Below are 14508 nucleotides of genomic sequence, written 5' to 3'. Positions count from 1 at the left end.
AATACACATAGCTCCAAACCCACAAACCATACAACATCGGTATAAAGTAACTCGCGGCGAACTCTGGAGCAGTGAGGCCACAGAAGAGTGGAGTGAAGGAGATTTCTGTTCCAGAGGGACCTGCAAACCTCGCGCAAAAGGTCCGTCGCACTGCAGACACGGAGCCCAGCCCAGCACAGACCTGCTGCGGCCATGGCATCAAGAGCAACAGACCCGAGCAGGCTTCAGGGACGGGATCTCCAGCAGCCACACAAGTTCCTCCACCCACAGGTGATGGGGGTCGGTGAGAGTGTCTCTTTGGCAGGTCGAGAGGGGAGTGGGGTGCCCCCATGGCTCGGGCCCCCTCGGGAGGCAGAAGCTGAGGGGCTGCGGCAGACCGGGGCTCCCCAGGTGGGCATTAGCCTGGATCCATTGTTGAAGGTCTGTGCATAAACCCCCTGAGGGAACTGAGCCTGAGAGGTGGCCCTGCCCCAACCTCAGCACCTGAACTTAATCTCACACTGAATAGCAGCCCTGCCCCCGCCAAAAGCCCTGAGGCTGGAAGCAGCATTTGAATCTCAGACCCCAAACGCTGGCTGGGAGGATCAGGAGGCGAGGTGGGTGTGAGGAGAATATTCAGAGGTCAAGTCACTGGCTGGGAAAATGCCCAGAAAAGGGAAAAGAAATAAGACTATAGAAGGTTACTTTCTAGGTGAACAGGCATTTCCTCCCTGCCTTTCTGATGAGGAAGAACAATGCTTACCATTAGGCAAAGACACAGAAGGCAAGGCTTCTGTGTCCCAGCCCACCCAATAGGCTCAGGCCATGGAAGAGCTCAAAAAGAATTTTGAAAATCAAGTTAGAGAGGTGGAGGAAAAGCTGGGAAGAGAAATGAGAGACATGAAGTCAAAGCATGAACAGTAGGTCAGCTCCCTGCTAAAGGAGACCCAAAAAAATGTTGAAGAAAATAGCACCTTGAAAAATAGGCTAACTCAATTGGCAAAAGAGGTTCAAGAAGCCAATGAGGAGAAGAATGCTTCCAAAAGCAGAATTAGCCAGATGGAAAAGGAGATTCAAAAGCTCACTGAAGAAAATAGTTCCTTCAAAATTAGAATGGCATAGATGGAGGCTAATGACTTTGTGAGAAAGCAAGATATCACAATATAAAACCGAAAGAATGAAAAAATGGAAGATAATGTGAAATATCTCATTGGAAAAACAACTGACCTGGAAAATAGATCCAGGAGAGAAAATTTAAAAATCATGGGACTGAAAGCCACAATCAAAAAAAGAGCCTAGACATCATCCTTCATGAAATTATCAAGGAAAACTGCCCTGAGATTCTAGAACCAGACGGCAAAATAAATATTCAAGGAATCCACAGAACACCGCCTGAAAGAGATCCAAAAAGAGAAACTCCTAGGAACATTGTGCCCAAATTGCAGAGTTCCCAGGTCAAGGAGAAAATATTGCAAGCAGCTAGAAAGAAACAATTCAAGTATTATGGAAATACAATCAGGATAACACAAGATCTAGCAGCTTCTACATTAAGGGATCAAAGGGCATGGAATAGGATATTCCAGAAGTCAAAGGAACTAGGACTAAAACCAAGAATCACCTACCCAGCAAAACTGAGTGTAATACTTCAGGGGAAAAACTGGTCTTTCAATAAAATAGAGGACTTTCACGCATTCTTGATGAGAAGACCAGAGCTGAAAAGAAAATTTGACTTTCAAACACAAGAATGAAGAGAAGCATGAAAAGGTGAACAGCAAAGAGAAGTCATAAGGGACTTACTAAAGTTGAACTGTTTACATTCCTACATGGAAAGACAATATTTGTAACTCTTGAAACTATTCAGTATCTGGGTACTGGGTGGGATTACACACACACACAGGCCCAGGCACACTCACACACACATAGAGACAGAGTGCACAGAGTGAATTGAAGAGGATGGGATCATATCTTAAAAAAATGAAATCAAGCAGTGAGAGAGAAATATATTGGGAGGAGAAAGGGAGAAATGGAATGGGGAAAATTATCTCTCATAAAAGAGGCAAGCAAAAGATTTATTAGTGGAGGGATAAAGAGGGGAGGTGACAGAAAAACATGAAGTCTACTCTCATCACATTCCACTAAAAGAAAGAATAAAATGCACACTCATTTTGGTATGAAAACCTATCTTACAATACAGGAAAGTGGGGGATAAGGGGATAAGCAGGGTGGGGGGGATGATAGAAGGGAGGGCATGGGGAGGAGGGTGCAATTCAAGGTCAACACTCATGAGGAGGGATAGGATCAAAAGAGAATAAAAGTAATGGGGAACAGGATAGGATGGAGGGAAATATAGTTATTCTTATACAACACAACTATTATCGAAGTCATTTGCAAAACTACACAGATTTGGCCTATATTGAATTGCTTGCCTTCCAAAGGGAAGGGGTGGAAATGGAGGGAGGTAAAGAAGTTGGAACTCAAAGTGTTAGGATCAACTGTTGAGCAATGTTCTTGCCACTAGGAAACAAGAAATATAGGTAAAGGGGTATAGAAAGCTACCTGGCCCTACAGGACAAAAGAGAAGACAGAGACAAGGGCAGAGAGGGATGATAGAAGAGAGAGCAGATTGGTCATAGGGGCAATTAGAATGCTTGGTGTTTGGGGGGGGAGGTGACAAAAGGGGAGAAAATTTGTAACCCAAAATTTTGTGAAAATGAATGTTATAAGTTAAATAAATAAATTTAATATATATATAAAAAAAGTGATTCACAGGAATCCATTTGCTAGTACCAGCGGCAGGACTCTGTCCCATTGCCAATTTCAGTTCAGAGTCACAGTCCTTGGTCTTATTGCCAGTGTGAAGAAGAGCACTAGGGTAGCAGAGCTTGCAGCCACAGGGGAGCAGGGACCTAGGTCACAGATCTGAGGTTAAAAAGAGTGCTTGTGCTCTCTCATGAAACAGTGTGCGGTACAGGAGGGTAGTAAAAACACCTCTCCCTATATCATACCATCTTGGAACAGCCAAAAATTTAGTGGTTCTCAGAATTCCTTCTGAAAACAGCTGCACAAAAATCCTAAAATTTGGGACAGTACCCCCCTTTATTGAGAAGAAGAGCGCCAGTTTTACATACAGTGAAAAGCCAATAAAAAGGACTGGAGAATCAACAAGTAGCAAAAAATCTGACCACAGAAAGATGCTACGGTGAAAAAGGAAGATTAAAAAGTACATTCAGAATAAGACAACAAAGTCAAAATTTCTGAATCCAAAGCCTAAAAGAAAAGTATGGAGAGGATTCTGGGAAAATGATGGAGTAGATCAGAAAATTCCAAGCTCTGAAGATTTTCCCCGTTAAAAGAACACCTTATGGTGAACAAAGTGTGAATGGAAATATATAAGAATAAGTACACAACCAGTGTCTTCCTGGGACAATTTGAGAATATCAGAAGAAAAATTCCAGAACTAGGTTTGGTCCCTGTGAAGATGTTTTAACAAGCCTTGGGGTTAGTTGGTTTGATACGCTGCCTCAGTGTCAGTCACAAGAACTTTTACACCCTGAATAGTGAGGGCAGTTAAGTGTTTGAGCCCAGGAAGATTGACAGAACTTCTGTTGGGAAGGAATGCCATACTCAGCTGTGCTACATAGAACATCGGGGGCGAGAAGGATCCAGCACACACTCAGTGAGTGCAGAAGCAGTGGGGCTGAATGCACTGGCTATGGGCACTTACAGAAGGTTGGAGATTTGGCTTTGGCAAGAGGGAAGAACTGAAGATCTGGAGCAAGAGGCACCATTTCCCATACCCCAAGGCTAGAGGTAATTACAAAAATTAAGCTATTATCACAAAATAAATGCACAGGTCAAGGAGAAAGAATCTAACCATAGAAAATTATTATGGGAATAGAGGTGACCAGGGATTATCTTCACAGGAGGATATTGAAACCAATAACCTCCCCAAACAAAGTAACAACAAGCAGTCACTTACCCAAAAAGTATTCTTAGAAGATCTTTAAAAAGCGTTTAAAAAGCAAATGACAGAGATAGAGGAAAAATCTAAAGAAAAAAATATAAGAAAAATCCAAGAAAAACAAGAAGGTTATGAAAGGAAAGTCAAGCAATTAGAAGAGGAAATCCAGAATCTTAAGGACAAAAATGACACCTTGAAAAGTAGAATTGAGTAAAGTGAAGTCAATGAAATTATAAGAGATCAAGAAATAATTAACCAAAATAAGAATAATGAAAAAATAGCAAAGAAAGTGAAACTTCTGATAAGAAAAACAGCAGATTTGGACAACAGATCAAGAAAAGAAAATATAAAGATAAGCAGACTAATTGAAAGTTATGATCAAAAAAAAAATCTTGATATAATAGTACAAGTAATAACTAAAGAAAATTGTCCTGAAGCATTAGAACAAGAGGGAAAGCAGAAATAGAAAAAGTCCATCAATCACCAAGTAAAAGACATCCTATGAAGAAAACTCATAAGAATACCATAGTCAAATTCCAAAACCCCCAGCCCAAGGATAAAATATTAAAGGCATCAAAATTAAAACAATTTAAATATGGTAGTATCACAATTAGATTCACACAAGACTTGGCAGCAGAGATATTAAAGGACTACAGGTTAAGGAACACAATATCTCAAAGAGCAAAGGAACTGGGACTGTGACCAAAAACTATCAGACCCTGCAAGGTTAAGTACTACTATGGATGAAAAGAAAATGGACATTTGATAAACTCTCAGACTTTGAAGTCTTTGAAAAGATATCTAGAACTTAATGGAAGAATTGACATATAAGAAAATCTGACATACAAGAGAAATATAAGGTACATATCAATATATAAGATACATAACAAAGACAAATTATAAGGGATTCATAAAGACAGTCTGCTTACTTTTTAATTTATAGATGGCTAGATATAAATATATAAAATGCAAAATGTATGTCTAAGATTCTTATTAATAATTGGGTACCTCATAAGTAAGACTAGGGAAAACCTGAGAAGGATATGAATTTAAAAATTAAAACCATTTAGGAACAGCTAAAAAGAGTAATTATTTGAGGTCTGGTTCTGGGATCCCAGATGGTGGAGTAATTACTATCTCCCTCCCCTTGTTGACCTTGATGAGCCCAGAGAATATCTCCCTGAGTAAAATCCTGTAGCAGTGGGAGCAGCACAAAGGATGAACATTCTCTTAGCCTGTGAGGCTAGGAAAATCACTAAGAAAGGTCCCTCTTGCTTTGACTGAAGGCAGCAAGGGCAGGATCAGAGCTGTCTACCTCAGCAAACTGGGAGAAGGTCCTGAGCCCCAGGGGGATCAAGCCTCCAACCACCAACACCAGGGCACCAGGTGTGCCTCAGTACCCCAGGGGAATTGGGAAGACACAAGGTCAGATGGGGTCAGCAAACACTGAGCTTACCTATGCTCTAGCTCAGAAAAGGAGGCCTCTGGTGTCCAGGCCACCTCTCCCCAATAATTAACACAGCTAGCTACAGGGTAACTCAGGTAAACTCAAAAAGACCTAACCTAGCCTCTGTTTTCCAACATCAGCCAAAACAGCACCAGGTAAGCTATAGCATTTTAGCTTATAGCTCAAAGAACCAGAGGCAAAAACACACAAAGCCTTAAGATTTAGGCACAAGAACTGAGGTAAGAGGCCTCTGTGCCTTAGACTCAGAGACCTACTTTAAAAGGCAGGAAAAGGGTGATCATCATGAGTAAAAAGCAAAGCAGAAAAGAAAAGACCATATAATCTTTTCATGGGGACAAGGACCAAAACACAAATACCAAAGAGGTCAGCATTGGGACTGTACCAATATCAGAAATGAAAGGAGTGAACTCACTTGCAATGAGGAGGCAATTAAAACAATAACTAGAAATTACTTTGCTCAACTGTATAAACATAAATTCGACAATCTAAATGAGATGCATGATTATTTTAAAAAATATAAATTACTCATATTAACTGAAGAGGAAGCTGAGTACTTAAATAGTCCCATCTCAGAAAAAGAAATTGAATAAGCTATCAATGAACTCCCGAGGAAAATAATCTCTAGGGCCAGATGTATTTACAAGTGATTCTATTTTTTATATTAATTTTATTTATTTTCAGTGTTCTACGATCACTACCATATAACTTAGATTATTTTTACCCTCCCTCCCCACTACTTTCCCTTTCCCTCCCCAAGATGGCCTACAATTTTGTATAGGATCTGCGCATACATTCCTATTGAATACATTTTCACCATAGTCATGCCATGTAGAAGAATTAAAATGAAAGGGAGAAATCGTATAACTAACCAAAATGTGATACAAAAGAAAATGATCTGCTACATTCTGTGATTGAATTCCAAGCTTCTTTCTCTAGGTATGGAAGGCGTTTTGCCTTAAAAGACAATTGGGAATTTTTTTAAGTCCTTGCATTGCAATAAAGTTCCAGGTTTATCAGAAAAATCTCTCCCACACTGTGGTCATTGCTGTGCACAAAGTTCTGCTAGTTCTGCTCCTTTTGCTCAGCATCAGATCATATAAGTATTTCCAGGCCTCTCTGAGATCTTCCTGTTCATCATTTCTTATACCTCAATAATATTCAATTACATTCATATACCATAATTTATTCAGCCATTCCTCAATTGATGGGCATCCCCTGGATTTCCAGTTTTTGGCCACCACAAGAGGGCTGCTGTAAATATTTTTGTACATGTGGGACCCTTTATATTTTTATGATCTCTTGGCAATTCAGTCCTAGAAGCAGTATTGCTGGATCAAAGGGTATGCATATTTTGTAGCCTTTTGGGCATAGTTCCAAATTACTCTCCAGAATGATTGGATCAGATCACAGCTCCACCACAATGAATTAGTGTTCCAACTCACCCACATCTTCTCCAACACTTATCATCTTCCTCTTTTGTCATGTTAGCCAGTCTGATAGGTGTGATATGGTATCTCAGGGTTGTTTTGATTTGCATTTCACTAATCAATAGTGATTTTGAGAATTTTTTCATATAATTATAGATATCTTTAATTTTTTCCTCTGAAAACTGCCTGATCATATCCTTTGACTATTTATCAGTTGGGGAATGACTTGTATTCTTGTACATTTGACTCAGTTCTCTATATATTTTAGAAATTAGGCCTTTATCACAGAGAGTAGTTGCAAAAATTCTTTCCCACTTTTCTGCTTCCCTCCTAATCTTAATTGCATTAGATTTGATTGTGCAAAAACTTTTCAGTTCAGTGTAATCAAAGTATCCATTTTGTACTTCATAATGCTTTTTATATCTTCTTTAGTCAAAAACTCTTCCCTTCTCCATAAATCTGATAAATACACTAATCCTTGCTCTACAAATTTGTTTATAGTTTCAATCTTTATACCTAGATTGTGTACTCATTTGGATTTTATTCTTCTGTACAATGTCAGGTATTGGTCTATGCCTAGTTTTCATCACACTTTTATCCAGTTTTCCCAACAATTTTTGCCAAACGGTGACTTCTTGTCCCAGAAGCTGGGGTCCTTGGGTTTATCAAACAATAGATTGCTATATTGACTACTGTGTCTTGAGTACCTAGCTTATTCCACTTCTCTACTCTTCTGTTTCTTAGACAGTACCAAGTGATTTTGATAATTGCTACTTTACAATACAATTTGAGATGTGATAGAGGTAGGCCACCTTCCCTAGCATTTCTTTTCATTAGTTACCTTGCTATTCTAGACCATTTGTTCTTCCAGATGAATTTTGGTGTTACTTTTTCCAGCTCTAGAAAATAATTATCAGATAGTTTGATTGGTATGGCACTAAATAAGTAAATTAATTTAGGTAGAATTGTTTTTAATTTATTGGCTTGGCCTACCCATGAGCAACTGATATTTTTCCACTTACCTAGATCTGACTTTGATTTTGCAAAAAGTGTCTTGCAATTGTGTTCACTTAGTCCTTGTATTTGCTTTGGCAAGTAGACTCTCAAATACTTTATAGTGTCTACCTTAGCTTTAAATGGGGTTACTGTTTCTAACTGTTGCTGTTGGGCTTTGTGAGTAATATATAGAAATACAGATTTGTGTGGGTTTATTTTGTAACCCACAACTTTGCCAAAGTTGTTTCTTATTTCAAGTATATTTTTTACTTGAATCTCTGGGATTACATAAGTATATCATCATATCATCTGCAAAGAGTGAAAACTTAGTTTCTTCTATATCTATTCAAATTCCTTCAATTTCTTTATCTTCTCTAATCACTACAGCTAACATTTTGAGGACCATATTGAATACCAGTGGTGATAATAGAAATCCTTGCTTCACTCCTGATCTTATTGGAAATGTAGGTAGCTTACCTCCATTGCTTATAATGCTTGTGGACGGTTTTAGACAGATACTGCTTATTATTTTATGGAACGTTCCCCTTATTCTTATGTTCTGCAGTGTTTTTAATAGGAATGGGTATTGTATTTTGTCAGAAGCTTTTTCTGCATCTCCTGGGATAATCATGTGGTTTCTGTTATGATTTTTTTGATATGATCAATAATGCTAATACTTTTCCTAATATTGAACCATCCCTGATTCCTGGTATGAATCCTACCTGATCATAATGTATTATTCTCCTGATAAGATGCTGTATTATTTTTGCTAAAATCTTACTTAAAATTTTAGCATCTACATTCATTAGGGAAATTGGTCTATAATTTTATTTGTCTGTTTTGTCTCTCCCTGGTTTAGGTAACAAAACCATATTTGTGTTATAAAAAGAATTTGGGAGTACTCCTTCTTCCCCAATTTTCCCAAATATTCTATATAATATTGGAATTAACTCTTCTTAAAATGTTTGATAGAATTAACTTTTAAATCTGTCCGACGGGGGAGATCTTTTCCTAGGGAGTTCATTGATGGCTTGTTCAATTTCTTTTTCTGAGATGGAGTTGTTTAAGTATTCAACTTCCTCTTCTGTTAATCTGGGCAATTTATATTTCTTTAAATTATCATCTATATCATCTAGCTTGTCAAATTTGTGGGCATAAAATTGGGCAAAGCAATTTCTAATTAATGTTTTAATTTCCTCCTCATTGGAGATGAGTTCACCTCTTTCATTTTTGATATTGGTAATTTGGTTTTCTTCTTTCTTTTTTTAAATCAAATTGATGAAAGGTTTATCAATTTTATTGTTTTTTTTTTCATAAGACCAACTGTTACTTTTATTTATTAGTTCAATGGTTTTCTTAATTTCAATTTATTAATCTCTCCTTTGGTTTTCAGTATTTCTAATTTGGTATTTACTTGGGGATTTTCAATTTATTCTTTTTCCAGTGTTTTCAGCTGCATGCCCAATTTATTTATCTCCTCTTTTTCTATTTAATTCCTGTAGACATTCAAGGATATAAGACTTCCCCTAAGAACTGCTTTTGCAGTATCCCATAAGATTTGGTAGATTGCCTCATTTCTGTCATTCTCTTGAATGAAGTTGTTGATTGTTTCTGTGATCTGTTTTTTAACCTACTCCAACTTGAGAATTAGATTATTTAGTTTCCAACTAATTTTTGGTCTATCTTTCCATGGTCTTTTACTACATATGATTTTTATTGCATTATGATCTGAAAAGGATACATTGACTATCTCTGACTTTCTGCACTGGATTGTGAGGTATTTATGCCTTAGAACACGGTCAATTTTTGTATATGTGGCATGTACCTCTGAGAGAAAGGTATATTCTTTTCTATACCCATTCAATTTTCTCCAGACATCTATCATATCTACTTTATCCACAGTTTTATTCACCTCCTTAATTTCATATTTATTTTTTTTAAGGTTAGATTTATCAAATTCAGAGAGGGTGTGGTTGAGTTTCCCCCACTAGTATAGTTTTTCTGTCTGTTTCTTCCTGTAACTCCCTTAACATCTCCTCTAAGAAGTTGGATGTTATACCACTTGAAGCATATGTTTACTAATGATATTGCTGCATTTTCTGTGGTGCCTTTTAGTAGGATATAGATTCCTTCCTTTTTTCTTTAGGTTGGATCTATTTCTGCTTTTGTTTTGTCTGAGATTAGGATTGCTACCCCCACTTTTCTTACATCAGTTGAAGCACAATATGTTCTGCTCCATCCTTTTACTTTTACCCTGTGTGAATACCCCTGTTTCAAATGTGTTTCCTGTAAACAACATATTGTGGATTACAGCTTTTAATCAATTGTACTATCCCTGTCCCTTTTACAGGAGAATTCATCCCATTCACATTCTCAGTTATGATTACTATCTGTGTCTTTCCCTCCATCCTCTTTCCGACCATTTGTGCTTTTAGTCCTCCCTTCCCTCCACAACGGAGTTTTAATTTTTTACCACTGCCACCCCAGTCTTCCCTTCCTTCTTTCACCCCCCTCCCTTTTACTGTCCTTTACCCTTAGTACTTCTTCCCTCTTTTTTAGTCTCCCCTCCCCTTTCTTTCGCCCTTCCCCTCCTACTGCCTATAGAACTAATTAGATTCATACTCTTAATTTTGTTTTTCCCTCCTTGAACCAAATCAGATGAGAATACCTCACAAACAATGTTCATCTCTCTCCCCTCTTTCTCTCTACTGTAATATAATTTTGCTCTTCTTCCTGTGATGTAATTTACCATTTTCTACTTCCTACTTTTCACATCTCCTGCTACAATCACTTTGCACACTTAAATCACATTTTTATTATCACATAATTTACTTTATACACGTTCCATCCATCTCTGTATACCCTTTGTATTTCATAATAGATATACAATTCTCAAGATTAATGAGTTTCATCTTCCCTTATATGGAGGCAAACAGTTTGACCAAATTGAGTAACAAGTTTTCTTTTCCCCTGTTTATGCCTTTCTTGAGATTTGAGTTTGAAGGTCGAATTTTCTGTTGAGTACTGACCTTTTTATCAGGAAGGTATGGAAATCCCTTATTTCATTGAATGTCCCTCTCCTTGCCTGAAATGCTATGCTGAACTTTGCTGGGTAATTGATCATTGCTTATAGTCCCAGCTCCTTTGCCTTGTGAAATATCATATTCCAATACCATTGATCTTTTAATGTACAAGCTACAAGGTCCTGTGTGATCCTGACTGTAGCTCCTTGATATTTGAATGGTTTCTTTTTAGGTGCCTGTAATATTTTCTCCTTCACTTGATAGTTCTGGAATTTGACAACAATATTTCTTGGTGTTTTTAGTTTGGGATCCCTTTCAGGAGGTGAATGGTGGATTCTTTTGTTGACTATTTTGACATCTGGATTTAGCAGTTCTGGACAGTTTTCCTTGATGATTTCTTGGAAGATATTTTCAAGAATCTTTTTGTCATCATGGCTTTCTGGTAAGGCAATAATTCCTAAATTTTCTCTCCTGGACCTATTTTCTAGGTTAGTTGTATTTCTAAGTAGATATTTTACATTTTCTTATAATTTTTTTCATTCTTTAGATTTTATTTCACTGATTCTTGATGTCTTAGAGTCATTAGCTTCTACTTGTACAATTTTAATTACCCTCAAATTGTTTTCTTCAGTTAAGTTTTGTGTCTCCTTTTCCATCTGTCCAATTATTCCTTTTAATGGAATTATTTTCTCCAGTTAGTTTTTGTACTTCATTTTCCATTTGTCCAATTTTCCCAGTTAGGTTTTGTGCTTCCTTTTCCATTTGTTCAATTTTCTTTTTTAAAGTGCTGTTCTCGTCATTGAATTCTTTTTTCATACTTTTAAAATCGTTGGCCATTTTTCCTGTATTTCCTTCTTCAGCTGTTCCAGGAGTGTTCTCTGTGAATGCAAGCAGTTCCTAGTCCCTTTTGAACCTTCAAATGGGAGTATAGTCTCAATACTGACCTCCTCAGTATTCATGATTTGGTCCTTGTCCCCATAGAAGATTCTATGATCTTTTCCTTCCTCCTTTGCTTCTTGCTCACGATGATAATGCTTTGTGTGTTGTGGCCTCGGGTTCTATCAACTAGACTCTAAAGAGCTTGGTGCTGAACTGGCTGATGTCAGAAAGGAAAGGCAGGTGAAACCTGTTTTTGCTTCCCCGGATTAGCCCTAGAACTAGCATGTTAAGTGTGGGGGAGCAGTGGTCTATTCATGGGAAATCTCCTCAGCTGAACTAGAGAAAAGGCAAGCTCAGTAGTTGGTGATCCTACCTATCTTCCCTTTCCCTGTGGAGTGCTCAGGTACACCTGGGTCCTAGTACAAAGCTGTATACCTCTGGAGCTCTGTCTGTTGCAGAAAGCTCTGTTTCTCAGTCTCAGTAAGGGGAATATTCCATTGCTATTTTCCTAGCCTCACATGTTATGACACTGTTTGCTCCTTCTGCTGATCCCACTGATCCAGGATTTTTCTGGGGAAATACTTTATGATTCTTTCAAGGTCAACAAGGGGAGGGTGAGAGAGCATTTACCAATCACTCCACCATTTTGGCTCTTGCATACAATTCAATTCAATCAAACATTTACAGAACAGTTTATTCCAATACCATATAAACTATTTGGGAAAATTGGTGAATGAGTCCTACCAAATTCTTTTTATGATATAAATGTGGTTCTGAAAGCTAAACCAGGAAGAACCACAGAGAGAAAATAAATTATAGACCAATTTCTCTAATGAATATAGAGGCAAACATTTTGAACAAAATATTAGGAAAAAGAATATAGCAACTATGGGGAGGTGGGACGAGCCATGATGGAAGAGTAGAAAGACACACCTTCTCTAGCTCTTTATGCGCAACCCATAAAATACCTGTAAAAATGACTCTAAGCAAATTCTAGAGCAGCAGAAGCCAAAAAAAGAAAAAAAAAGAAAAAAACAACAGAGTGAAGGAGATTTCCAGCCCAATGTAGCCTGGAAGGCCGACAAGAAAAGTGTATTGCACAGGACTCTGAGCTGAGTGCAACCCACAGAGTCCATCCCAGCTTGGATGCATGGCGCTGGCAGGAACAGGACTGGAGCAGGCCTTGGGGGCAGAATGCCCAGCAGCAGCTCTTTTTGCCAGATGCCTCAACCCACAAACAACAAAGACAGATTCAAAGTTCAGTGAGAAAGCTTTTTCACCTGGGTGAGAAGGGAGAAGGGTCCTCCCCTAGTCACAGTCCCAGACAGAAGCAGCAGCAACTTCCATTTTAGGAATCTTCAGCCTAAAGACCCTGGGGGAATTAAGCCACTATTTTGGGTCTGTGCCCTGAGTGGCACCCTGGAATGAAGAAGAGTGCTGACATAGAGGAGCTCATGGAATCTCCAAAAAGGAAATTCTACTTGGAGACCATAGGCAGGAGAGATATGGCAGTTCCCAGACCAGAGCACAGGCCAGAAAATGAGGAAACTCCTCTCTCTTTAGTGTGCTATCTTGGAGGAACTGAGAAGTTACAGTTCCCCTGAGTATACCCTCTTTTTGACAAATGACTCAAAAGTCAAGTAACTGACTGGGAAAATGCCCAACAAATGGAAAAAAAAATAAGATTATAGAAGTCTACTTTCTTGGTGTGCAGACATTTTCTTCAATCCATTCAAATAAGGAAAAATGATGTGTAACATAAGAGGAAGACCAAAAAGTCAAGGCTACTGCATCCAAAACCTTCAAAATAAATATGCAGTGATTTCAGGTAACAAAAGAGCTCAAAAAGGATTTTGAAAATCAAGTAAGAGATGTGGAGGAAAAATTGGAAAGAGAAATGAGAGCGATGCAAGAAAATCATGAAAGTGAGTCAACAGCTTGCTAAAGGATATCAAAAAAGGTTAACTCAATAGGCAAAAGTGATGCAAAAAAAGCCAGTGAGGAGAAGAATGCTTTGAAAAACAAAATTAGCTAAATGTAAAAGGAGATTCAAAGCTCACTGAAGAAATTAGTGCTTTAAAAATTAGAATGGAACACATGGAAGCTAATGACTTTATGAGAAACCAAGAAATTGCAAAACAAAACGAAAAGAATGAAAAAAAAGAATATAATGTGATATGTCTCATTGATTAAAAAAAAAAAAACTGACCTGGAAAATAGATCCAGGAGAGACAAGTTAAAAATTATGGGATTACCTGAAAGTCATGATCAAAAAAGAGGCTAGACATCATCTTACATGGAAAACTATAAAGAAAAACTGCCCTGATATTCTACAACCAAAGGGCAAAATAAATATTGAAAGAATCTGTGATTACCTCCTGAAAGAGATTCCAAAAGAAAAACTCCTAGGAATATTGTAGCCAAATTCTGGAGTTCCCAGGTCAAGAAGAAAATATTGCAAGCAGCTAGAAGAAAACACTTCTAATATTGTGGAAATACAATCAGGATAACCCAAGATCTAGCAACTTCTACATTAAGGGATTGAGGGGTTGGAATGTGATACTTCAGAAGTCAAAGGAACTCAAATTATAACCAAGAATCACCTACCTGCAAAACTGAGTATAATACTTCAAGGGAAATAATGGTCATTCAGTGAAGAAGAGGACTTTCAAGCATTCTTGACAAAAAGACCAGAGCTGAATAGAAAATTTGACCTTCAACCACAAGAAGCAAGAGAAATATGAAAAGGAAAACAGGAAAGAGAAATCATAAGGG

This window comes from Notamacropus eugenii, chromosome 7, assembly GCF_028372415.1.
Source record: "Notamacropus eugenii isolate mMacEug1 chromosome 7, mMacEug1.pri_v2, whole genome shotgun sequence".
Lineage (NCBI taxonomy): Eukaryota > Metazoa > Chordata > Mammalia > Diprotodontia > Macropodidae > Notamacropus > Notamacropus eugenii.
Note: the sequence above shows the minus strand (reverse complement) of the source record.